The sequence below is a fragment of the Lissotriton vulgaris genome, chromosome 8 (assembly GCF_964263255.1).
Source record: "Lissotriton vulgaris chromosome 8, aLisVul1.2, whole genome shotgun sequence".
In the NCBI taxonomy this organism is placed as follows: domain Eukaryota; kingdom Metazoa; phylum Chordata; class Amphibia; order Caudata; family Salamandridae; genus Lissotriton; species Lissotriton vulgaris.
In genome coordinates, this window is record NC_141696.1 from 444,563,887 (window position 1) to 444,591,839 (window position 27,953).

Consider the following 27,953-nt stretch of genomic DNA (forward strand, 5'->3'; position numbering starts at 1 on the left):
CCAACAAAACCAACAAAGAGCTGGTCATCCAATCTGAACTCTATGATTCTGTCCAGGTAGAAGCTCACCGCCCTCTTAGGGTCCAAGCGGTGAAGTCTCTCCGCCTACTTGGAAGGGTGAGGGGGAGGATAGAAGGTAGGAAGGGTAATAGACTGTCCTAGATGGAAGGGAGTCACCACCTTAAGCAGAAAAGCAGCCCTGGTCCTGAGAACCATTCGTTCAGCATGAATGGTCAAGAATGGGCGCCGAGAACTAAGAGCTTAAAGCTCACTTACCCTCTTTGCCGAGGTAGTTGCAATCAGGAAGACCGTTTTAAAAGACAACAATATCAAGGGACACTTGTGCAAAGGTTCAAAAGGTGAACCCATCAAGAAAGTAAGAACAAGGTTCAAGTCCCATTGAGGCACAATAAAGGGAGTAGGAGGAAATTTATTTGTAAGACCCTTTAAAAATCTTAAAACAACAGGAGATTTAAATAAAGGCAGTTGATCCGGCAAACAGAGAAATGCTGATAATGCCGTAAGACAATCTTTCACAGTAGCTACAGCAAATCCTTGCTGAGCCAAAGAAAGTGTAAACTGAAGTATGTTCGATAAATGAGCCCTCAAAGGATCGATGGACTTCTCTCCACACGAAGAAACAAATTTAGACCACCTATAAGAGTAGATATACTTGGTGGAGTCACGCCTGGCCGATAAAATGACATCCACCACATCATGTGGGAGAGAAAAGGAATACAGATTGCCCCGTTCAATCTCCAGGCATGAAGGTGTAAGGTCTGGCGGTGGGGGTGTAGAACCTGCCCCTCCTTCTGAGAGAGGAGATCTGCCCTGAGAGGGAAATGGAGTGGAGGGCACGAGGAGTGGTGGAGAAGATCTGTGTACCACACCCTACTTGGCCAATCCGGGGCGATCTATACGACTTGGGCCCGGTTTTGGCGTATCTTCCTCAGAACCTGAGGAATCAAGGGTATGGGAGGAAATGCGTAAAGGAGTCGTGAGACCCAACTCAACTGAAACACATCCCCCAACACTCCCTGCATCGGATACTGGAGGCTGCAGAGTAACGGGCAGTGAGCATTCTCGTGAGTGGCAAACAGGTCCACCTGAGGAGTCCCCCACGCCGAAAGACGTGACGAACTACCTCTGAATTAAGCCTCCAATCGTGGTCGGCTGAGAACTGCCAGCTGAGACTGTCTGCACGCACGTTCAGAACTCCGGCCAGATGATTTGCCATCAGACAAATCTGATGGTCCTGAACCCAGGACCGGAGATGCAGAACCTCTCTGCAGAGAAACTGTGACCCCACTCCTCCCTGCTTATTGACATACCACATCGCCATAGTGTTGTCCGTCAGGACTTGAACCGACTGACCGCAAAGGGAAGGGAGGAAGGCGTTGAGCACCAAACGAATCGCCTGCAACTCTAGAAGGTTGATGTGAAGCAACCTTTCCTCTGGAGACCAAAGACCCTTGATCTGCAGATCCCCCAGATGAGCACCCCACCTTGGAGTGGATGCAACCGTTATCACTGTGGCAACCGATGGAGGCAGATGGAAAGGCTTTTCTTGAGACAGATTGCCCTCCACACTCCACCAAGACAGATCCGCCGCAGCCTCTCTGGAGATCCTCACAGACTCCCTGAGATCTCCGTTGTGCTGATACCAATGCCTGCGGAGGTACCCCTGGAGTGCCCTCATGTTTCAGCGTGCATGGTTGACCAACAGAATGCAAGAAACCATCAGACCAAGCAGACGAAGGACCTTCAGGACTGGAACGACCGCTCCATAGTAAAATAAAGGAATCATTTCCTGTATGTGGAGAATCCTTAGGGATGGAGGGAATGCTCGACATACAGTCGTGTCCAGTACCAGACCTATGAACAGGTTGCGCTGGGAGGGCACCAGGTGAGATTTGGGTACATTTATCAAAAAACCCAACCTGTACAACAACTGAGTTGTGACTTGCAGATGATGGAGCACTTTCTCTGGAGATTCCGCTTTGATCAGCCAATCGTCCAAATAAGGGAATATTGGAATCCCTGACCGTCTGAGATGTGCAGCCACCACAGCCATCACCTTGGTGAATAATCGAGGCGCAGTAGTAAGACCAAACGGAAGGACAGCAAACTGGTAGTGTTGCGAACCCACCGTAAAACGGAGATACTTCCAGTGCGACTTCAGGATTGGGATGTGAAAATATGCATTCTGCAAGTCGTTCGACACCATCCAGTTCTCTTAATAATAATAATAATAATAAAGGGGTTTATAAAGCGCCTGGTGACGCCTCCCGGCGTGTCCCCGCGCTGTGGAGAAGGATCAGAGTACAGGTGGAAAAAGAGGAGGGAGCTAAAGGGAGAATAGGTAGGTCTTCAAAGGTTTTCTGAAAGTGGATTCATTGTCCGCTAGCCTAATATTGGTGGGAAGAGAGTTCCATTTGTTGGCTGCCAGCGTACGAAAGGAGCGACCCCCCATTCTGGCTTTTTTTGTTCGGGGGATCTTGAGAAGGCCTGTTCCCCTGGAGCGAAGGGTTCTATTAGGCTCGTAGGGTCGGCTAGATCTGTCAGGTAGGACGGTGCTTTGTGCGAGATGATCCTATAGCACATGAGGAGCACTTTGAATAGAATTCTCTTTTTTATAGGCAACCAGTGTAGAGTGGTTAGGGTAGGTTTAGAGGCAGCTCTTCAAGGTAGTATAAGAACTAGACGTGCTGCCGAATTTTGGAGCACCTGCAGTCTCCTGATGTTCTTTTCGGAGGTTCCAAGAAGAAGCACATTGCCGTAGTCCATACGTGAGGTAACCAGGGCTTGAGTCATGGTACGTCTGGCCTCCAGAGGGAGGAGGTCCAGAGTGCGGTTGAGGATTTTCATAACCCCAAAACATTTCCCTACAACTTTATGTACATGGCTGTCGAAAGAGAGTTTGGGATCCACCCAAATACCCAGGTTCTTCGCTTCCCTACAAGGAGTAGGTAGGGGCCCAAGACAGGATGGCCACCAATCTTTGGTCCAGCTAGTGTCCTCACCTCCTATTACTAACACCTCAGTTTTAGAGCCGTTAAGTTTGAGGCAGTGTTGGGTCATCCAACCTGCAAGATCCTTCATACAGGTTTTAAAGTTGTCAGCAGCTAAGGTGGGAGCTTGGGACAAGGAGATCAGCAGTTGGGTATCGTCAGCGTAGGAGACCAGCTCCACGCCTTACGATTGGACCACCTCTGCCAGCGGAGCCATATAAAGGTTGAACAGGGTGGGACTCAGGGCAGAGCCCTGAGGCACCGCCTGTTCTAAGGCTATGCTGTCTGAGAGGTGAGTGCCTCTCTGAACCTGAAAGCAGCGGTCGGTGAGAAAGGCTTTCAGCCAACCCAGTGCCGCCTTGGTGACCCCTGCTTTGTTTAGACACTGTAGCAGGATGGAATTTGCTACAGTGTCAAACGCGGCACTGAGGTCCAGCATAATGAGTGCCATGGTCTGACCCTTATCTGCTCCTTCCCGTAGAGTTTCGGTCGCTCTGTCCATTTCATGAGTGCACCAGGTAGTCTGACTTGGAGTCAGTGAGAGCATATGTCTAAGCTGTTGTAGAACTTTTCTGCAATGCTGCTGGTCAGTGAGGCTACCTGCCGAGGCTACAACATCTACTGAATCATCATCAGGGTTCTGAGAGAAAAGGTCAGGGAGTGGAAACTCTATTCCTCCTGTCCCTCATCAGTTGCCATGAGAAAGCCAATGTCTGCCCTGTAAACATATGGGTTGAGCCTGTTGACATGGAGCACCCTATGGGGGCTCCTGGTAGTTCCCAGGTCAACCAGGTAGGTGACCTCTCCCTTCTGCTCAATTATAGTATGAGGGCCACTCCACTTGTCTTGGATTGCTGCTGGGGCCGCAGGCTCCAACACCCATACTTTCTTCCCTGGCTGGTAAACAGTCAGCACAGCCTTTTGGTCATTCCAGGCATTCTGTAATACCTGGCTAGCCTCAAGGTTTTTAGTGGCCTTCTTCATGTACTCAGCCATCCTGGAGCAGAGACCTAGTACATAGTCCATAATATCCTGTTTAGGGGGTTTGAGAGGTAACTCCCATCCCTCCTTCACTAGACCCAATGGACCCCTAATTGGATGTCAAAGCAGAAGTTCAAATGGGCTGTAACCAACCCCCTTCTGTAGAACCTCCCTGTAGGCAAATAGAAGGCAGGGCAAAAGTATGTCCCATCTGTGCCTAAGCTTTTCTGGGAGACCTTTGATAATGCCCTTGAGGGTTTTGTTGAATCTCCCAACTAAACCATTGCATTGTGGTTGATAATGGGTGGTAAAGTACAAGTTACTTACCTTCGGTAAAGATGTATCTGGTAGAGATGATTCTAGCCGCAGATTCTTTCACGTAGAATTATCCCCAGGCAAGAGACTGGATCCGGAAACTTTTAGCCACAGCATCCCGGGGCGACACCACACGACTCCGCCCAGGCGTCATCCGCGTTCGTGACGTCATCGAGGTCACATAAGTCCAACCCGGCGTGCCTATGTCAGCTTTCTTCTGAGAACTTTTCCGCACTGCAACGCAACACGGAGCCACCAGACAAAACTGTGGGAGTATGGTAAAAGTATGCGAAGAGTAGAAAAAAAGGGGATGGAGACAAGTGACACCATAAGGGCCAGTGCAATACTGCAGTATCCAAAGGCAGAGGCAGAATAAAGAACAGAGCAGAGCCCTGAGCAGCTACCCTGCCAGTATGTAAACAGCCTTCCCCCCCTCCCCCGGAGACAGGGAACATATGTAAGTCATGACACCTGCAGCAGGTCTACAACCCCCACCTGGAAACAGGGAAGGGGAGCCAGCCCCAAGACAGAAAGGAACAACAAAACTCCAAGCCACTCCAGCACAGAGGGCAATCATCCTCCAAAGAACAAGGGCAAGGCATGGCCAGAAGACCCCAACACAGACAGCAGCAGATGTGCTAGGACCCCTAGCAGCAAGAGGTAGTGGGGGGCGGGCAGAGATTGAAGGCAAACCCCCCCCAACCCTGGAGCAGCCAGAGTAGCGGGGCACAGGAGCACTATAACCCCATCCTTCAGTAAACCAAAGAGGAGGAAGGAACAGCAAGAAGACGGAACAACGTGTCAAGAGCGAAATAAGGCACTCACAGGAGACACAGACCCCCACCGGGAGGCGAGTGCAGAGACCAACACAAGGGTCCACGCAGAACGGGAAGAAGGGCGGGCCTTGAAGGAATCTGCGGCTAGAATCATCTCTACCAGATGAACAAGTTACTTACCTTCGGAAACTCTTTTTCTGGTGGATACAGTATCTGCCTGTGGATTCCTCACCTTGTGAATATCCCCTGCGCCAGCAGCCATTCGGAATTTTTTTGTGGCTCTCCAAGCCGACGAGGACGTGGACGACGTCACAGAGGCAAGGCTCCCCTCACGACCTCGCTAACGTCACCGGATCAATAGGAGAGCCTCCTTGACGTGATGACGTCAGTTCCGCCCTTTTTTCCGTGCCCCCGAGGCACACGGACGGACCCACATAAATAGGTATGGTATACACAGTACACAGTATTCAAACCAACACACATAGTGTGAAGACAATTCAAAAGGTAAAAACAATTAACATTTCCATTGAAAGATACAAACGTAAACACTTGCAGGTATAGAAGAGAGACAACGGGGAGGCAGGTGTTTCAGTAAAGAATCCACAGGCAGATACTGTATCCACCTGAAAAAGCGTTACCGAAGGTAAGTAACTTGTTCTTCTGATGGATACATCTGCCAGCGGATTCCTCGCCTTGTGAATAGAGTCCTACAGCAGTCCCCACTCCCGGAGGAGGGTGTCCACTCCTCTATACCAGAAAATCTTGGAGGACAGAACGCGCAAAGTGACCATCCCTCCTCACCTCGGAATCTAAGCAGTAATGCTTCGCGAATGTGTGGAGAGAGGCCCAGGTTGCCGCCCTACAAATTTCCTCTACAGGCACACCCCTAGACAAATCTGATGTAGAAGAATTTGCTCTAGTAGAGTGGGCTCTTATACCCTCTGGAGGTTCCTTACCAGCCAGGGTGTAGCAGATCTTGATGCATAAGATAATCCATCTGGAAAGTGTGCGCTTGTGCACCGCTCTTCCTTTCCTACAGCCAGCAAATCCCACAAAGAGCTGGTCGTCAACACGATAGTCTTTAGTCCTATCGAGGTAAAAGCTCACTGCCCTCTTGGGGTCCAGACGGTGAAGCCGCTCCTCCTCCTTGGAAGGGTGAGGGGGAGGATAGAAGGTAGGAAGGGCAATGGACTGCCGCAGATGGAAAGGAGTTACCACCTTAGGCAGAAAAGCAGCCCTGGTCCTGAGTACCATTCTTTCAGCATGAATGGTCAAGAATGTGGGTTTTGAACTCAGAGCTTGAAGCTCACTTACCCTCCTTGCCAAGGTAATGGCAACAAGAAAAACAGTCTTGAAAGACAGAAGTCTCATGGGACACTTATGCAAAGGTTCAAAAGGTGAACCCATCAAGTAGGTTAAGACAAGACTTAAGTCCCATTGAGGCACAATAAATGGAGTCGGAGGGAATTTGTTGGTAAGTCCCTTAATGAAATGTAATACAACAGGTGACTTAAACAAAGATGGCTGGTCCAGCAAGCAAAGAAATGCAGACAAGGCTGATAAAAAATCTTTTACAGTAGCCACAGCAAAACCCTGCTGGGCCAGAGATAATGCCTTAAAGGGTCAATAGACTTCTCCCCACACCAACGTACAAATTTAGACCACCTATAGGAATAGATAGATAGATTTGGTGGAGAGACTTCTGGCGGACAAAATAACGTCACCACGTCAGGCGGGAGAGAGAAAGAATTCAGGTTGCCCCGTTCAATCTCCAGGCATGAAGGTGTAAGCTCTGGAGGTGGGGGTTTAGAACCTGCCCCCGCGACTGCGAGAGGAGGCCTGCCCTGAGAGGGAGACAGAGGGGAGGGCAGGAGGAGAGGTGGAGAAGATCTGTGTACCATATCCTTCTTGGCCAATCAGGAGTGATCAATATGACTTGGGCCCGGTCTTGACAAATCTTCCTCAGAACCCGAGGAATCAAGGGTATTGGAGAAAACGCTTCAACTGAAACGTGTCCCCCAAAGCCCCCTGCATCGGAAACTGGAGACTGCAGAATGACGGGCAGTGAGCATTCTCGTGAGTAGCAAACAGGTCCACCCGAGCAGTTCCCCACGTCCGAAAGACGTGACAAACCACCTCCGGATGAAGCCTCCACTCAGGGTCGGATGAGAACTGCAGACTGAGACTGTCCGCACGCACGTTCAGAACTCCGGCCAGATGATTTGCCATCAGACAAATCTGCTGGTCCTGAACACAGGACCAGAGACGCAGAGCCTCTCTGCATAGACAATGCGACCCCACTCCTCCCTGCTTGTTTACATACCATATCGCGGTTGTGTTGTCCGTCAGGACTTGAACCGACTGCCCACGAAGGGAAGGGAGGAAGGCCTTGAGCGCTACACGTATAGGTTGATGTGAAACAACCTTTCCTCTGGAGACCAACGACCTTTGATTTCCAGATCCCCAGATGATTACCCAACCCTAGAGTGGATGCATCCGTTATCACTGTGGCCACCGATGGAGGGAGAGGACCAAGTTACTTACCTTCGGTAATGCTTTTTCCGGTGGATACAGTATCTGCCTGTGGATTCCTCACCTTGTGAATATCCCCTTGCATCAGCAACATTTGGATTTTTTTTGTAGCTTTGCGCCGACGTGGACGACGTCACAGAAGCACGGCATCTCGCGCGACTCCGCTGATGTCACCGACTCCATAATAGGCCCACGTCAGCGTGATGCCATCAGTTCCGCCCTTTTTTCCGTGCCTTCGAGGCACACGGACGGACCGATAACAGTAGATATTTACACAGTATAAACAGTACACAATAGTCAAGATAACACACACAGTGTCAAGACAATGTTAACCTTCGGTAATGCTTTTTCTGGTGGATACAGTATCTGCCTGTGGATTCCTCACCTTGTGAATATCCCCTTGCATCAGCAACATTTGGAAAAAAATTTTTGTAGCTTCGCGCCGACGTGGATGACGTCACAGAAGCACGGCATCGCGTGCGGCTCCGCTGACGTCACCGATTCCATAATAGGCCCACGTCAGCGTGATGCCATCAGTTCCGTCCTTTTTCCGTGCCTTCGAGGCACACGGACGGACCGATAACAGTAGATATTTACATAGTATACACAGTACACAATAGTCAAGATAACACTCACAGTGTCAAGACAATGTAGCAAATCAAGAATAATAACACACTTCTTTTGAAAATAACACATAAGCATTAAAACATTGTCATTAACATAGGTATAGAAGAGTGGACAACGGAGAGGCCGGTGGGTCAGTGAGGAATCCACAGGGAGAAACTGTATCCACCAGAAAAAGCGTTACCGAAGGTAAGTAACTTGTTCTTCTGATGGATACATCTGCCAGTGGATTCCTCACCTTGTGAAAAGAGTCCCACAGCAGTCCCTTCTCCCGGAGGAGGGTGTCCACTCTCCTATACCAGAAAATCCTGGAGGACAGAACGCGCAAAGTGGCCGTCCCTCCTCACTTCAGAATCCAAGCAGTAATGCTTTGCGAAAGTGTGGAGGGAGGCCCAAGTTGCCGCACTACAAATGTCCTCTACAGGCACACCCCTAGACAAAGCAAATGTAGCAGACCTTGCTCTAGTAGAATGAGCTCTTAAACGTTCAGGAGGTTCCTTACCAGCCAGAGAGTAGCATATCTTGATGCACAAGACAATCCATCGTGACAGCGTGCGCTTGTGCACCGCCTTGCCTCTTCTGGCTCCCACAAAAACAACAAAGAGCTGGTCATCCAATCTGAACTCTATGATTCTGTCCAGGTAGAAGCTCACCGCCCTCTTAGGGTCCAAGTGGTGAAGTCTCTCCGCCTTCTTGGAAGGGTGAGGGGGAGGATAGAAGGTAGGAAGGGTAATAGACTGTCCTAGATGGAAGAGAGTCACCACCTTAAGCAGAAAAGCAGCCCTGGTCCTGAGTACCATTCGTTCAGCATGAATGGTCAAGAATGGGGGCCTAGAACTAAGAGCTTGAAGCTCACTTACCCTCTTTGCCGAGGTAGTTGCAATCAGGAAGACCGTTTTAAAAGACAACAATATCAAGGGACACTTGCGCAAAGGTTCAAAAGGTGAACCCATCAAGAAAGTAAGAACAAGGTTCAAGTCCCATTGAGGCACAATAAAGGGAGTAGGAGGAAATGTATTTGTAAGACCCTTTAAAAATCTTAAAACAACAGGAGATTTAAATAAAGGCAGTTGATCCGGCAAACAGAGAAATGCTGATAATGCCGTAAGACAACCTTTCACAGTAGCTAGAGCAAATCCTTGCTGAGCCAAAGAAAGTGTAAACTGAAGTATGTTCGATAAATGAGCCCTCAAAGGATCGATGGACTTCTCTCCACACGAAGAAACAAATTTAGACCACCTATAAGAGTAGATAGACTTGGTGGAGCCACGCCTGGCCGATAAAATGACATCCACCACATCATGTGGGAGAGAAAAGGAATTCAGATTGCCCCGTTCAATCTCCAGGCATGAAGGTGTAAGGTCTGGCGGTGGGGGTGTAGAACCTGCCCCTCCTTCTGAGAGAGGAGATCTGCCCTGAGAGGGAAATGGAGTGGAGGGCACGAGGAGAGGTGGAGAAGATCTGTGTACCACACCCTTCTTGGCCGATCCGGGGCGATCTATACGACTTGGGCCCGGTTTTGGCGTATCTTCCTCAGAACCTGAGGAATCAAGGGTATGGGAGGAAATGCGTAAAGGAGTCGTGAGACCCAACTCAACTGAAACACATCCCCCAACGCTCCCTGCATCGGATACTGGAGGCTGCAGAGTAACGGGCAGTGAGCATTCTCGTGAGTGGCAAACAGGTCCACCTGAGGAGTCCCCCACGCCGAAAGATGTGACGAACTACCTCTGAATTAAGCCTCCAATCGTGGTCGGCTCAGAACTGCCAGCTGAGACTGTCTGCACGCACGTTCAGAACTCCGGCCAGATGATTTGCCATCAGACAAATCTGATTGTCTTGAACCCAGGACAGGAGATGCAGAACCTCTCTGCAGAGAAACTGTGACCCCACTCCTCCCTGCTTATTGACATACCACATCGCCGTAGTGTTGTCCGTCAGGACTTGAACCGACTGACCGCAAAGGGAAGGGAGGAAGGCGCTGAGCACCAAACGAATCGTCCGCAACTCTAGAAGGTTGATGTGAAGCAACCTTTCCTCTGGAGACCAAAGACCCTTGATCTGCAGATCCCCCAGATGAGCACCCCACCTTGGAGTGGATGCAACCGTTATCACTGTGGCAACCGATGGAGGCAGATGGAAAGGCTTTTCTTGAGACAGATTGCCCTCCACACTCCACCAAGACAGATCCGCCACAGCCTCTCTGGAGATCCTCACTAAGCATGGGCGGAAAATCCGTTACGCTCGCGGATTTTGCGGATTTTCGGGAAATCCGCAATCCGCGAGATTTGCGGATTTCCCGCAAATTCGCACGCAGCGGATTTTTTTGGCGGCGCGCGGCGTTGGTGATACAATTTTTGCGGCGCGCGGCGTTTATCATCGTTTGCCGAGTTGTTTTTTTCGATAGTTTGCGAGTGCTGCGCCATTTTGGATCTTGCTGTGTGATCCCGCGGGAATTGGCGAGCGCGATTACGTCATCGCGGCTTGCCAGCGATAGTTTGTCAACGCGAGTACGGCGAGATCACGTCTCGCGGTACTTCGCAATTGCGAGATTTGAGATGCGGCGAGCGAAAATATAAATTTGCAATTCTGCACAAGAAATCCACCAGCAAGCAGCATAAACCTTCTAGAAATGATGATTTTTATGTGAATAACTCCTTAGTTTGACATTTGCCTGCACTTTTTTAGCGAGGAGTCCATTTTGGGGAGGGGGGCAGGGGGGTGGGAGGAAGGAAGTGCCCCATAGTCTTCAACTTCCTGTTCCTGTTCAGCAGGCTCCTCCCAGTGCTTTGTCCATCTCCTGGTCACTTTTCATTTGGATGTGGAGCTGGAAGGATTACTTTTTGTGGATGCTGCTGGATCTTTGGATTTGAGGCCTTTTTGACTTTCTTTGGATCACTGTTGGATTAGAAATTTTACAAGTAAGTTTGTTTGGGGCATTACAGTTGCTGCAACTAAAATTTTGGAATTTTCGATTTTTGGGCTGTTTTGGGGCCTTTTGCCCAGGGGTACTCAGTGGTGGGTGGACTGATTCTTTCTGTGGGTTGTCTTGAACTTAAACATCATGGAGGCCATAGATGAATTGGGATTGTGCTGATTTTTCTGTGTTTTTCGATTTTTGACCTGTTGTTGGGGCCTTGACCAGGGGTAGTGAGTGGTGCATGGGCCTAGTCTTTCTGTGGGCTGTCTTGAATTTAAACATCATGGAGGGCATGGATGGAATGGGATTGTGCAGATTTTTCAGTGATTTTCGTTTTTTGGGCCTGTACTTGTGGCCTTTTCACCAGGGGTATTTGAGTCTAGCATGGGCCTAGTCTTTCTGTGGGCTGTCTTGAATTTAAACATCATGGAGGGCATGGATGGAATGGGATTGTGCTGATTTTGCAGTGTTTTTCGATTTTTGGGGGTGTTCATGGGGAGGGACATGCCATGTGGCTGGTGGCCATTTTGAGTGCAGCTACAGGCACTGGCCATGTGCTGGCAGGCAAGTGGCCATTTTGAATGCAGGCTTTGTTGTTAGGCCTCCAACCATTTTGCCTACTTTTCAACCTTTATTTATGCCCAGGGGCAGTGAGTCTTGCATGGGCCTAGTCTTTCTGTGGGCTGTCTTGAATTTAAACATCATGGAGGGCATGGATGGAATGGGATTGTGCAGATTTTTCAGTGATTTTCGTTTTTTGGGCCTGTACTTGTGGCCTTTTCACCAGGGGTATTTGAGTCTAGCATGGGCCTAGTCTTTCTGTGGGCTGTCTTGAATTTAAACATCATGGAGGGCATGGATGGAATGGGATTGTGCTGATTTTGCAGTGTTTTTCGATTTTTGGGGGTGTTCATGGGGAGGGACATGCCATGTGGCTGGTGGCCATTTTGAGTGCAGCTACAGGCACTGGCCATGTGCTGGCAGGCAAGTGGCCATTTTGAATGCAGGCTTTGTTGTTAGGCCTCCAACCATTTTGCCTACTTTTCAACCTTTATTTATGCCCAGGGGCAGTGAGTCTTGCATGGGCCTAGTCTTTCTGTGGGTTGTCTTGAATTTAAACATCATGGAGGCCATGGATGGAATGGGATTGTGCAGATTTTTCAGTGATTTTCGTTTTTTGGGCCTGTACTTGTGGCCTTTTCACCAGGGGTATTTGAGTCTAGCATGGGCCTAGTCTTTCTGTGGGCTGTCTTGAATTTAAACATCATGGAGGCCATGGATGGAATGGGATTGTGCTGATTTTGCAGTGTTTTTCGATTTTTGGGGGTGTTCATGGGGAGGGACATGCCATGTGGCTGGTGGCCATTTTGAGTGCAGCTACAGGCACTGGCCATGTGCTGGCAGGCAAGTGGCCTTTTTGAATGCAGGCTTTGTTGTTAGGCCTCCAACCATTTTGCCTACTTTTCAACCTTTATTTATGCCCAGGGGTAGTGAGTCTTGCATGGGCCTAGTATTTCTGTGGGTTGTCTTGAATTTAAACATCATGGAGGCCATGGATTGAATGGGATTGTGCTGATTTTGCAGTGTTTTTCGATTTTTGGGGGTGTTCATGGGGAGGGACATGCCATGTGGCTGGTGGCCATTTTGAGTGCAGCTACAGGCACTGGCCATGTGCTGGCAGGCAAGTGGCCATTTTGAATGCAGGCTTTGTTGTTAGGCCTCCAACCATTTTGCCTACTTTTCAACCTTTATTTATGCCCAGGGGTAGTGAGTCTTGCATGGGCCTAGTATTTCTGTGGGTTGTCTTGAATTTAAACATCATGGAGGCCATGGATTGAATGGGATTGTGCTGATTTTGCAGTGTTTTTCGATTTTTGGGGGTGTTCATGGGGAGGGACATGCCATGTGGCTGGTGGCCATTTTGAGTGCAGCTACAGGCACTGGCCATGTGCTGGCAGGCAAGTGGCCATTTTAAATGCAGGCTTTGTTGTTAGGCCTCCAACCATTTTGCCTACTTTTCAACCTTTATTTGTGCCCAGGGGTAGTGAGTCTTGCATGGGCCTAGTCTTTCTGTGGGTTGTCTTGAATTTAAACATCATGGAGGCCATGGATGGAATGGGATTGTGCAGATTTTTCAGTGATTTTCGTTTTTTGGGCCTGTACTTGTGGCCTTTACACCAGGGGTATTTGAGTCTAGCATGGGCCTAGTCTTTCTGTGGGCTGTCTTGAATTTAAACATCATGGAGGCCATGGATGGAATGGGATTGTGCTGATTTTGCAGTGTTTTTCGATTTTTGGGGGTGTTCATGGGGAGGGACATGCCATGTGGCTGGTGGCCATTTTGAGTGCAGCTACAGGCACTGGCCATGTGCTGGCAGGCAAGTGGCCATTTTGAATGCAGGCTTTGTTGTTAGGCCTCCAACCATTTTGCCTACTTTTCAACCTTTATTTATGCCCAGGGGTAGTGAGTCTTGCATGGGCCTAGTATTTCTGTGGGTTGTCTTGAATTTAAACATCATGGAGGCCATGGATTGAATGGGATTGTGCTGATTTTGCAGTGTTTTTCGATTTTTGGGGGTGTTCATGGGGAGGGACATGCCATGTGGCTGGTGGCCATTTTGAGTGCAGCTACAGGCACTGGCCATGTGCTGGCAGGCAAGTGGCCATTTTGAATGCAGGCTTTGTTGTTAGGCCTCCAACCATTTTGCCTACTTTTCAACCTTTATTTATGCCCAGGGGTAGTGAGTCTTGCATGGGCCTAGTATTTCTGTGGGTTGTCTTGAATTTAAACATCATGGAGGCCATGGATTGAATGGGATTGTGCTGATTTTGCAGTGTTTTTCGATTTTTGGGGGTGTTCATGGGGAGGGACATGCCATGTGGCTGGTGGCCATTTTGAGTGCAGCTACAGGCACTGGCCATGTGCTGGCAGGCAAGTGGCCATTTTAAATGCAGGCTTTGTTGTTAGGCCTCCAACCATTTTGCCTACTTTTCAACCTTTATTTATGCCCAGGGGTAGTGAGTCTTGCATGGGCCTAGTCTTTCTGTGGGTTGTCTTGAATTTAAACATCATGGAGGCCATGGATGGAATGGGATTGTGCAGATTTTTCAGTGATTTTCGTTTTTTGGGCCTGTACTTGTGGCCTTTTCACCAGGGGTATTTGAGTCTAGCATGGGCCTAGTCTTTCTGTGGGCTGTCTTGAATTTAAACATCATGGAGGCCATGGATGGAATGGGATTGTGCTGATTTTGCAGTGTTTTTCGATTTTTGGGGGTGTTCATGGGGAGGGACATGCCATGTGGCTGGTGGCCATTTTGAGTGCAGCTACAGGCACTGGCCATGTGCTGGCAGGCAAGTGGCCATTTTGAATGCAGGCTTTGTTGTTAGGCCTCCAACCATTTTGCCTACTTTTCAACCTTTATTTATGCCCAGGGGTAGTGAGTCTTGCATGGGCCTAGTATTTCTGTGGGTTGTCTTGAATTTAAACATCATGGAGGCCATGGATTGAATGGGATTGTGCTGATTTTGCAGTGTTTTTCGATTTTTGGGGGTGTTCATGGGGAGGGACATGCCATGTGGCTGGTGGCCATTTTGAGTGCAGCTACAGGCACTGGCCATGTGCTGGCAGGCAAGTGGCCATTTTAAATGCAGGCTTTGTTGTTAGGCCTCCAACCATTTTGCCTACTTTTCAACCTTTATTTGTGCCCAGGGGTAGTGAGTCTTGCATGGGCCTAGTCTTTCTGTGGGTTGTCTTGAATTTAAACATCATGGAGGCCATGGATGGAATGGGATTGTGCAGATTTTTCAGTGATTTTCGTTTTTTGGGCCTGTACTTGTGGCCTTTACACCAGGGGTATTTGAGTCTAGCATGGGCCTAGTCTTTCTGTGGGCTGTCTTGAATTTAAACATCATGGAGGCCATGGATGGAATGGGATTGTGCTGATTTTGCAGTGTTTTTCGATTTTTGGGGGTGTTCATGGGGAGGGACATGCCATGTGGCTGGTGGCCATTTTGAGTGCAGCTACAGGCACTGGCCATGTGCTGGCAGGCAAGTGGCCATTTTGAATGCAGGCTTTGTTGTTAGGCCTCCAACCATTTTGCCTACTTTTCAACCTTTATTTATGCCCAGGGGTAGTGAGTCTTGCATGGGCCTAGTATTTCTGTGGGTTGTCTTGAATTTAAACATCATGGAGGCCATGGATTGAATGGGATTGTGCTGATTTTGCAGTGTTTTTCGATTTTTGGGGGTGTTCATGGGGAGGGACATGCCATGTGGCTGGTGGCCATTTTGAGTGCAGCTACAGGCACTGGCCATGTGCTGGCAGGCAAGTGGCCATTTTGAATGCAGGCTTTGTTGTTAGGCCTCCAACCATTTTGCCTACTTTTCAACCTTTATTTATGCCCAGGGGTAGTGAGTCTTGCATGGGCCTAGTATTTCTGTGGGTTGTCTTGAATTTAAACATCATGGAGGCCATGGATTGAATGGGATTGTGCTGATTTTGCAGTGTTTTTCGATTTTTGGGGGTGTTCATGGGGAGGGACATGCCATGTGGCTGGTGGCCATTTTGAGTGCAGCTACAGGCACTGGCCATGTGCTGGCAGGCAAGTGGCCATTTTAAATGCAGGCTTTGTTGTTAGGCCTCCAACCATTTTGCCTACTTTTCAACCTTTATTTATGCCCAGGGGTAGTGAGTCTTGCATGGGCCTAGTCTTTCTGTGGGTTGTCTTGAATTTAAACATCATGGAGGCCATGGATGGAATGGGATTGTGCAGATTTTTCAGTGATTTTCGTTTTTTGGGCCTGTACTTGTGGCCTTTTCACCAGGGGTATTTGAGTCTAGCATGGGCCTAGTCTTTCTGTGGGCTGTCTTGAATTTAAACATCATGGAGGCCATGAATGGAATGGGATTGTGCTGATTTTGCAGTGTTTTTCGATTTTTGGGGGTGTTCATGGGGAGGGACATGCCATGTGGCTGGTGGCCATTTTGAGTGCAGCTACAGGCACTGGCCATGTGCTGGCAGGCAAGTGGCCATTTTGAATGCAGGCTTTGTTGTTAGGCCTCCAACCATTTTGCCTACTTTTCAACCTTTATTTATGCCCAGGGGTAGTGAGTCTTGCATGGGCCTAGTATTTCTGTGGGTTGTCTTGAATTTAAACATCATGGAGGCCATGGATTGAATGGGATTGTGCTGATTTTGCAGTGTTTTTCGATTTTTTGGGGTGTTCATGGGGAGGGACATGCCATGTGGCTGGTGGCCATTTTGAGTGCAGCTACAGGCACTGGCCATGTGCTGGCAGTCAAGTGGCCATTTTAAATGCAGGCTTTGTTGTTAGGCCTCCAACCATTTTGCCTACTTTTCAACCTTTATTTATGCCCAGGGGTAGTGAGTCTTGCATGGGCCTAGTCTTTCTGTGGGTTGTCTTGAATTTAAACATTATGGAGGGCATGGATGGATTGGGATTGTGCTGATTTTGCAGTGTTTTTCGATTTTTTTGTGCTCTATAACTGAACTGATGTTCCTCTGTCTTCCATTTTTTTTAGGTGCACAAGACTCAAGAGAACCACCAGTGCCTGGAAGAAGTCCTGCAGCGGTGTGTGTGTGCAGCATAACGTCACGCGACGTCACGTCTGGCCTCAGACAACTCTACAATTCGTGCAACTGCGGCCTGCTGTCTGACCTGCTCTGAAGAAGATGGCCCGCCCCCAAAGAAAGTTCTCCGTAGCTCCTCTAGCAAAAAAGTTGCTAGTAAGGAGCAGAAGAAGCAAGTTACCAAGGAGGCTGGTGTGCCACCCGCCACTTTTTTTGGGAGCAAAAAAAAAAGTACGCCTGCAGCAGCAGGATCTGCTGGGGACCAAGCTGGGAGCAGCACCCCTGCTCCATTGGGTTCAGTGCCTCCACCACCACGCCAACTTAAGTCAAAGCCCTTGAGTGCTTCAGAGGCAGTCAGTGTACTTCTCCAATCACCATCGACCAGTGATGTTGGCTCATCGCAAGAAAGTAGCAGCAATGTCCCTGAATCAACACAGGTTGTTGTAACTCATCTGACAAGTGTTGAACAACCACAGCCGCAACAACAACACCATGTGCAAGTACACGCCCAAGTACATGTGGAAGGAGAGGCAGCAAAAGGAGATGCGCAAGCAAAGGTGCATGGAGGTTCACAAGTGCCCACAATAGTTGTTCCTCCCGAAGTAGGGGCACATCAGGAAATCGACAATGAAGCCGAGGTATCATTGGAAGCCACTCCTCCTGATGATCATTCATTGTCTTCCACATCCCTAGCAAGGAAAAGATCAAGGGGGGTGTCTACATCTTCTTCAAGCCCACCTCCTTCTGATGCAAGTGATCCGTCTTCGGAACCACAACTGCGGTCTGACAGTGAGGCACACCATGATCTGACACCGGTACCTAAGCGTAAAAGGAAGGTCGTCCAAAAACTCAAACCTATGGAGTGTGATGAGGCTCAACAAGAAGTGACAGATACTGCTGGTGATGAAGCCTCTCACGATGACGACGAGCCAGTCATCACAAAGGTCACTGCAGCCCCACCGGGCATGCAGCAAAGAGACATTTTGACCCTATCCCGAGAAGTTGCTGAGCGTGATGATGATGTCGGCGAGGAGGCAATGGAAATGGAATCATTAGATTTGGAGTTAAGTAGTACACCAAAACCTACCGCTTCCATATTTCTTCGCAAGAAGGTACCCACCTCGTCCTCGACCTCAATTCGTGGTGGTGAAAGTGCAAAACGTACTGAAGTTCGGCAATCCACATCCTCCACTTCATCTGGCATTAGCAGCAGGACCACCACCACCAGTATCGCCGCCTCCTCCGGCCCCCAAAGACATTTCAAGTCTCCAGTTTGGGACTTCTTTAGTGTTTGCCCAAAAAAGGAAAACGTAGCCATTTGTAGCCTTTGTAAGCTTCGAGTTAGTCGTGGTAAGCTTGGTTCTAACTATGGTACCGGAGGCCAGAGAGGTCATCTTGAGAGAAGGCACCCTGTCCAATGGTTTCCGCACCTAGAGGCGGTCAAGAAAGCCGGAATTGCACGTAATGAAAACGTTGATTTTTCATCTGCTGATGACGATGAGGTAGAAGAAGACGATTCAAACACTTCACTTACACCCAGTTCCCATGTCAGCAGCACACCCCATGGGAGCCACACTAAGAGTGTGGGAGAGAGTGAGACATCAATGCGGAAAAGTTCATCAGCGAGCGTAACTGGGTCGGAGAGATCATCATCATCCCGTAAATCATTTGTCCAGGGCAACATTAAAAAGATGTTGTTTACAGAAGCACAATATGAACGCAACCACCCAATGACCCGTCTGTATAACACTAAGCTGGCTAAAATGCTAGCTCTGGACCTTCTCCCTTTTTCTTTTGTAGAAGGGGTTGGTTTTCTAGAATTAGTGACAGCGCTCTGCCCTAAATGGAAGGTTCCTAGCCGGTTCTATTTTGCACGAGTTGCGGTTCCAGCACTACATGAAGATGTTCTGAAGGTGATCGGGGCAGCTTTGCAGAAGAGTGCTGTTCACACTATACATCTGACAACAGACATGTGGACCAGTGGCGCAGGCGCTGATTACATGTGCATCACTGCACACTGGGTCTCTTTTTCAGGGGCTAAAGCAAAGCTAAACTCAGGTGTTGACACTAACATTGTTTTTAAAGGTGCTCGGAAACATGCAACACTAGCCATGTTTGGTTTGGAGAAACGTCACACAGCAGAAAACATTTTGGATGTCTTTAACACAAAGGTCCTTAACTGTCTGTCCCCACTAAAACGCAAGGTTGGTTATGTTTCCACGGACAATGGCTCCAATATAGTTAAGGCCATGAGGGACGGTTACTATTTCAGAGTGCCGTGTTTGGCGCACTGTATAAACCTGGTTGTCCAAAAATTCTTGGGTAATAAAGGCAGTGCAGCGTACGGTGTATTGGACACCTGCCGAAAAATGTGCAAGCATTTCAGCCATTCTTTTAAGGCCCGGAAGCAGCTGAGGAGCCTGCTATATCAACATCAAATGCCAGTGAAAGCACTCATCCAGGAGGTGGTAACACGTTGGAACTCAACCTTCTACATGCTTGAGCGTCTGTATGAGCAGTATACGGAACTCGATCAATATTTCCTTAAAGAGGGTGCAGAGGAGCTGAGGATGGGTGGGCCGCAATGGAACATAGTTGAAAGCCTGACACGCATGCTTCGTCCTTTTGAGTTCTTCACGCGTGCAGTCAGCAAGGAGGACTCTAATTTGGGAAAAGCTATCCCATTGTTGTACATGCTGGAGGACCAACTGAAGGAGGTGTGTTCTGTGTTTAGAAAAGATAAAAACCAAGACTCTTTGCTTCTGGCCGAGCAATTATTAGAGCTCCTACAAGGTGATGAACGTCTTAAAAAGATCCACTCAGAACAGCATTACATTTGTGCTACTATTCTGGATCCACGCTACAAAAAGGCGCTGGCAGGCCAAGCATTCTTTCCTTTTGATGATGAACATGTTCTAAAGTACAAACGTTGGCTAGCCTTGTCAGCCAAGAAGTTTGAAACAGAACGGCTGGAAATTGAAGGAAATGGCAGTACATCAGCAGGCCATCCCCAGTCAAAACAATCCACTTCTGCACCTGTGGCTGTGGCACAAGTGACCTCTCAGCCGTTAAAGACACCGGCAACCGGATCATCTGCACGAAAGACAACAGAAACATTGGATGCTGAAGAGGATTGGCTAGCTCTGCATGGGTTTGGTTCTCAAAAGGTCAGAGGCACAGCAAGAGCTAAGCAAAGTGGAGGAACCTTGGATGAGGACCTTGAGTCGATGGTGAAGGACTATCTGAATGACTCAACAGAGGTCTATGTTAATTCTGACCCATTGGCGTATTGGCATGGGAAAAAAGAATTGTGGCCACAGCTCACCAACCTGGCTTTAAACTACTTGTCTTGCCCACTCGCAAGCGTGTCTTCTGAACGGGTTTTCAGTGCGGCTGGTGGGATTGTAACTCCCAAACGGAGCCGCCTCTCGCCCAAAAATGTGGAGAGGTTAACAATGATCAAGATGAATCAGCACCTCATACCACCAGATTTCAGAGTACGAGAGAGCGTGCCGGATGAAGAGGAGGTGGCCAGCAACATAGATGAGGGAATTTCTACTTTGTCAGGTGACACTGAGCTCTCCCTGTCTGAATTCGCAGAGTATGATGACGAAGCCTTATTCTTATTCCTGGACCGTGATACCGACTTCGAGCCCTGAAAATGAGACAACGAATCAATAACTTTCTTTTTCATCCTTATTCACTTTTATTCCTGTGTGTCTGTCTTTCTTTGTTGTGCACAGTTAATATAATTCAAACTTTAATCAGATAATCACAAAAACAAGCCCATCAGCAGAACTGTCTTCACTTGTTTGCTAATTTATTTGAAGGTGCCGCAGTCTGCATTCCTCAGGTTCACAAGTTCAGAAGAACATGCTCCTCTATCCTCCTCCTCCAGACTCCTATTTCCATCAAAGCAGAGGGCTGGTTTACGCCCAATGAAGAAAGACTCAGCACTTGTGGGGGTGTTGTTCTACCTCTTTGCAGGTGAGTTGACGGGTCTGGGGCCATTGCTGGGAAGCACTAAAAGTGGTTTGGACCAAATCCGAGGCGGAACATTTTTTGTGTTTTTGATGACTTGCTTGCCTTTGAGGTGCTTTTAGGGGGGGTTCCGTCTGTTTGTGGGTGAGTTTCGTGGTCTGGGAGCATTGCTGGGACACTCTAATCTTGATTGCATTTGCTTTTCAGGAAATCCGTCGTGCCAACCCTGACTTATGGCCTAGCTACGCAGCGCGTTTGGACCGAAGGCCCAGAAATATTGCAAGTATGAGATTTTGCTTTTGGCCTGTTTGGGGGTGTTATGCTTCTTGGCGGGTGGGTTGCCAGGTCTTGGGGCATTCCTGGGAAGGTCTAATACTGGGTAGAAGTGGTTGGGACAAAATCCAGGCCGATTTTTTTTTGTGGCTATTTCTGACATTTTGCTCTATGTAGCGTTTTCGGGGGTCCTGTTTGGGGGGCTTCCTGGTGTTTGTGGGTGAGTTTCGTGGTCTGGGAGCACTGCTGGGACACTCTAATCTTGATTGCATTTGCTTTTCAGGAAATCCGTCGTGGCAACCCCGACTTATGGCCTAGCTATGCAGTGCGTTTGGACCGAAGGCCCAGAAATATTGCAAGTATGAGATTTTGCTTTTGGCCTGTTTGGGGGTGTTATGCTTCTTGGCGGGTGGGTTGACGGGTCTTGGGGCATTCCTGGGAAGGTCTAATACCGGGTAGAAGTGGTTGGGACAAAATCCAGGCCGATATTTTTTTTTGCTATTTCTGACATTTTGCTCTATGTAGCGTTTTCGGGGGTCCTGTTTGGGGGGCTTCCTGGTGTTTGTGGGTGAGTTTCGTGGTCTGGGAGCACTGCTGGGACACTCTAATCTTGATTGCATTTGCTTTTCAGGAAATCCGTCGTGCCAACCCCGACTTATGGCCTAGCTACGCAGTGCGTTTGGACCGAAGGCCCAGAAATATTGCAAGTATGAGATTTTGCTTTTGGCCTGTTTGGGGGTGTTATGCTTCTTGGCGGGTGGGTTGACGGGTCTTGGGGCATTCCTGGGAAGGTCTAATACCGGGTAGAAGTGGTTGGGACAAAATCCAGGCCGATTTTTTTTTGGCTATTTCTGACATTTTGCTCTATGTAGCGTTTTCGGGGGCCTGTTTGGGGGTCTTCCTGGTGTTTGTGGGTGAGTTTCGTGGTCTGGGAGCACTGCTGGCTATATATACTTTACTTTGCAAGAGGTTTGAAGCAAATCCATGGTGGCAGAGGGGACTTAGGGCCTAGCTGCAGAGCGCGTGCGGAGTGATTTGGGAAATTTGTGAAAAATTGACTAAGTCCCCATTTTTGTACATTTGCTCTTTGGCTGTTTGGGGGTCTTCTATTCGTTTTCTCCTGGGTTGACGGCTCTGGGGCCATTGCTGGGAAGCTCTAATACCGGATAAAAGTGTTTTGGACCAAATCCCAGGCGGAATTTTTTTTGTGTTTTTGATGACTTGCTTGCCTTTGAGGTGCTCTTAGGGGGGGTTCCGTCTGTTTGTGGGTGAGTTTCGTGGTCTGGGAGCATTGCTGGGACACTCTAATCTTGATTGCATTTGCTTTTCAGGAAATCCGTCGTGCCAACCCCGACTTATGGCCTAGCTACGCAGCGCGTTTGGACCGAAGGCCCAGAAATATTGCAAGTATGAGATTTTGCTTTTGGCCTGTTTGGGGGTGTTATGCTTCTTGGCGGGTGGGTTGACGGGTCTTGGGGCATTCCTGGGAAGGTCTAATACCGGGTAGAAGTGGTTGGGACAAAATCCAGGCCGATTTTTTTTTGGCTATTTCTGACATTTTGCTCTATGTAGCGTTTTCGGGGGCCTGTTTGGGGGGCTTCCTGGTGTTTGTGGGTGAGTTTCGTGGTCTGGGAGCACTGCTGGGACACTCTAATCTTGATTGCATTTGCTTTTCAGGAAATCCGTCGTGCCAACCCCGACTTATGGCCTAGCTACGCAGCGCGTTTGGACCGAAGGCCCAGAAATATTGCAAGTATGAGATTTTGCTTTTGGCCTGTTTGGGGGTGTTATGCTTCTTGGCAGGTGGGTTGACGGGTCTTGGGGCATTCCTGGGAAGGTCTAATACCGGGTAGAAGTGGTTGGGACAAAATCCAGGCCGATTTTTTTTTGGCTATTTCTGACATTTTGCTCTATGTAGCGTTTTCGGGGGCCTGTTTGGGGGGCTTCCTGGTGTTTGTGGGTGAGTTTCGTGGTCTGGGAGCACTGCTGGGACACTCTAATCTTGATTGCATTTGCTTTTCAGGAAATCCGTCGTGCCAACCCCGACTTATGGCCTAGCTACGCAGCGCGTTTGGACCGAAGGCCCAGAAATATTGCAAGTATGAGATTTTGCTTTTGGCCTGTTTGGGGGTGTTACGCTTCTTGGCGGGTGGGTTGCCGGGTCTTGGGGCATTCCTGGGAAGGTCTAATACCGGGTAGAAGTGGTTGGGACAAAATCCGCGCGGAAAAGCCTTTAGTTTTGGCACTTTTTGTAACTTAGGGTTCGTTAGGGTTAGCCCTAGCAGCAGGATTGCATGTGTTTCGGGGTGTTCTAGATTTTTCCAACTGAGTTCTGGGGTCTTAGAGCACTCGTGAGAATGTGTAATTTTGGTTGCAAGTCATTTGAAGAAAATCCATGGTGGGAAAGGGGGGATTTGGCATAGTTAAAGAAAGCCTTTGCCACTATTCTTAACTTAGGGTTCGTTAGGGTTAGCAGTATTTCTATTGCATGTGTTTGAGTGGGGGGGATTTCGAGTCTTGGAGCGATGCTGGCTATGGCTACTTTTGCTTGGTTGCTTGCAAGTGGTTTGAATGCAATCCACGGTGGGTAATGGGTAATTAGGAAGGGGGTACTTCGGCCTACTTTTACTTTCAAAGTAAGTTTTGTCACCAGTTTTCTGCTAGGCCTCGTTTTTTGAGATTTGATTGGGGGTCTTCTACATTTTTGCGACTGGCTTTAGTAAGGGTCTGGGTGGGAGCACTGCTAGGAAGATCTAATTTTGTTCTAAAACACAGTTTACAGTACACCTAGCTTGAGGGGCAAGATCCGCTACATTAATTTGCCCATACTTATTTATCCTTCAAAAGGTGACTCAGAGTACGCACTTTCAAAAATATTGTACTGTCTACTAGGAAAAACAAATTGTGACGTTTTGCACTCCACAGCCTACATACCTTATATTTATTTATCAGTGGTGTTGTAATATTATATCACTTCCTGTTTTTCGTTGAATAATTACAGGCCGGGTTTCAGTCTCTGCAATGGGGAAAAAAGGATGGAGTCAGGCTTCACAGTAGCGAGCCACAATTCAGCATCAGGCAGGCAGTGGACAGGGTGTCTTCTGGTGACCAACATCGATGGACGAAGCGTCGGCTGCAATGGAGGAGTGCCGCTAATAGGAGGATTTTTTTTCTGCAGGCAACTTACTTACCACTTCCAACAGGACCACTACAACCACATAGATACAGTATCCCTTGCCTTTTTCTCTGACTGTGACTGCATTTCTTGGCTCTCTCTCGGCTTCTACATTGATCCCTTAACACATCACTTAGTCCACTCCACTATCACATCTGCACCACACATAGTCATTTGTAAGTGCTCCTACGTAATTCGCAAGTCGCAGCACGCCCCAGGCCGTAGAGGACTGGGATGGCCCCAATGATGAAGCATGTCACCAAGGGGCAACCCTGGTGAGTGAGGGGACACCTAGAAAAAAAGCAATTTCTCCTTTTCTATCTACTATACCTTCCAGACCAACCCCACTGAGTGTTGTTGTGAATGGATTTATAGTGACCAGCAAGGCTCTCGGGTATCTGGCTACAGAGACCTTATGTTGAATATCGTTATCAATAATTTACACATAGGCCCTTTACTGTTGCATTCTTTCTTCCACAGTTGTCGAATGTACTACTTACTTTTCACTGACATGCATGCAGTAGTGCATGCACTTTCAAAGATTGATGGATAGGTTTGTACCCAAAGAATTGTTTATGTTCAATTGTTTGTCTATGCTGTGCTTTTTTTTACAGGGTGTCTTCTGGTGACCAACATCGATGGACGAAGCGTCGGCTGCAATGGAGGAGTGCCGCTAATAGGAGGATTTTTTTTCTGCAGGCAACTTACTTACCACTTCCAACAGGACCACTACAACCACATAGATACAGTATCCCTTGCCTTTTTCTCTGACTGTGACTGCATTTCTTGGCTCTCTCTAGGCTTCTAAATTGATCCCTTAACACATCACTTAGTCCACTCCACTATCACATCTGCACCACACATAGTCATTTGTAAGTGCTCCTACGTAATTCGCAAGTCGCAGCACGCCCCAGGCCGTAGAGGACTGGGATGGCCCCAATGATGAAGCATGTCACCAAGGGGCAACCCTGGTGAGTGAGGGGACACCTAGAAAAAAAGCAATTTCTCCTTTTCTATCTACTATACCTTCTGTCAGGTTACGCAGCCCCTAAGCGCCTACCGTACTATGAAACTACATTTCCCATGAGTAGGCGGGAGACTTGCAGGAAGTTTATCTGGGGAACAGACGCGCTTCCTGTTGCGCGTTATTCTGGTTTCTGTTCTGCACCGGCATGAGAGCGGACGCTCTGCATGCTTTTCTATCGTGTCTCCTGTGGACTATCACCTTCCCCCCCCCCCCCCCCCCCCCCCCCCTGAGGCTCAGTGGGGAGCGCTTCCGTGTTCTGTCCTTGGCGGTAGACGGACTTCACGCGTCTTTAGGTAAAGCCGCTCTAAACTCTTCGGCCGCCCGTGCGGTCAGCTGATTACTGCCTGAACGGATTGTTAAGGGAGGTTCTGTGACTGTTTTCTAACAGAATTCTACCTTTGATGAATTCCTGTTTGGTTGAATTGTGTGTGGCGGAGCACAGTGGCGGTCTATACCACGTGTTAGCGTTCACATCGGGGATCGTTTTTGTACTATTAAAACGGAGCGCGGTAGTAAGGACAACTACGCGTCTCCGTTGTATAACTGTGTATTTCAAAGGACCTCCATAACTGGGCATGTAGTGAGGTAACTACAGGCTACCCCAGTTCTCTTTGTGTAGTGCACCGTGGGGTGTGTTGTTGGCAGAATTCAGTGGTGGTCGCAACTACGTTTTTCTGTTTGACCTTCACCAAAGATTCTCTACTGGGTCATTACTTAGAGAGCGCAGTGTTGTAGTTCTTGCTTCCTACACACTACCGTTTCCCTCTTCCTTTTTGTTGGACCATACATCTTTGCTTTGACTATTTGGAACCCCCTTTGTACATTGAGTCCTCTACCAAGTTTGTGGTATGTTGTGAGTAGTGGGTTTGATGTCTTAGTATAACGCGAGTGTGTTTGGTGCGACAGGAGTGTGTTCGTTAACTATATGTTTATGTGTTTCTTAGGCCTTCCTCACAGATTGTGGCAGAAGGGCTATAGTATTTCCTATCCAAGGTCATGTTTTCTTGGTGCTCAGGTACTTGTCTACTTCCTTGGTTATTTAGTGAGACTATATGAGAGTACCCTTGTATGTTAGGACAGCACTTCACTGATGCCTGTCTTGTCTTCTGTTACAGGTATCCTTTCCCTGCTGACCCTACCTTTACCCATCCCACATTTTTTATTTTAGTTTGTTATTTTTCTCCCCCGCCTAATGGCTCGAACACCCTGTGTCTACACTTCTGGGTGTTGGTGACATTTGGAGGTGGAACCATATTTGCATCGACTGGATCACGGGGAGTAAACCTGACACCTTCCAGACCAACCCCATTGAGTGTTGTTGTGAATGGATTTATAGTGACCAGCAAGGCTCTCGGGTATCTGGCTACAGAGACCTTATGTTGAATATCGTTATCAATAATTCCACACAGGCCCTGTACTGTCGCATTCTTTCTTTCCACAGTTGTCGAATGTACTACTTACTTTTCACTGACATGCATGCAGTAGTGCATGCACTTTCAAAGATTGATGGATAGGTTTGTACCCAAAGATTTGTTTATGTTCACAATAGTTTGTCTATGCTGTGCTATTTTTTCTTGTCTCCCAAAACCTTTCCCAAAAACCCCCGTACCCATCCATTTTTCAAACCCTAACCCTCTTCCCCCGGGCTGTGTGGTTTTGATTGATGTGTGACTAAATTATTATTACAGCAATAAATCCACACACTTGCTGGGTGGGGAGGATAAGGTGATAGCAACAGGCTGGTGAAGAAATCCGAGGATATATTCTTACTCTGCTTGACAAAGAACCATTGCTAATGTGAAAGAACTTCAACCGAATTAGTAGTTATACTTTACCATTTGTTAGGCTACAATGTGGCACTGCTCTACTGTACTTCTGTCACCTGCTATATTCTCAGTTGTACCGTTGAATTGCTCAGGAGGACAAACCAGATTTCATTTTCTTTTTTTTCATAGGCATGCAACTGCCACTGTGTCACACCACTAGTACCACCGCTATGAGGAAATTTTATCCGACCAAGATTGCCAACGTTATTCGGTGTTTCCCGTGGAGCCAGCCCTGGGTCTAGCCCTACTTTCAAACACAAATTACAGGTAAGATAAGCGTTTGGTGGTTTGGGGGTATAATGGAGTATTAGTACGAGAGACGAGAGACTGAAGGTAGTACTACTAAAGTCCTAGGACTCTTGGATTCACTTCACTTAGTCTGTGAGAGGCACTTAGTGTTGAAAACATTTGGGCATTTACACTTAAAGGAAGAAAATGGAACTAAACTTTCAGGAAAACAGTCAACGTTAAACCCCCACCCACCAGGCAAGCAGTAAAAAACAGGTATGCTCAGATAAAGTTTGAAAAAGTATATTTATATCCCTAACAAAATAATCTCCCGCAAGACCCTCCCTAACCCCAACGATTGTCCTTCAAAAGTCCCCAAAAACCCAACTCCCAATTCCCACCCCCCAAAAGTCTCTAAAAAAGGGGCAAGGGACACTATGGGTGGATGCTGTTAACTTTTTGGGCCAGGGCATCATGCTCCTCGCGGAGCAAGGCGAGCTCCTGCTGAAGGCGGGACACCATCAGGGTAGTGCGGCGCAGGCGTGCCTTCACTGCCTTGCAGGTGCAATGCCTGTGAGAGGCAGCTGTTGGCCTTGCTGCTCGGCGGTGGCGTTTGCCTTTGGCAGCCCGGCTCAGTCTGGGTGGACCACTGTGCTGGGTGGCAGCCCGTGGGGCCACGGAGGCCGATGCAG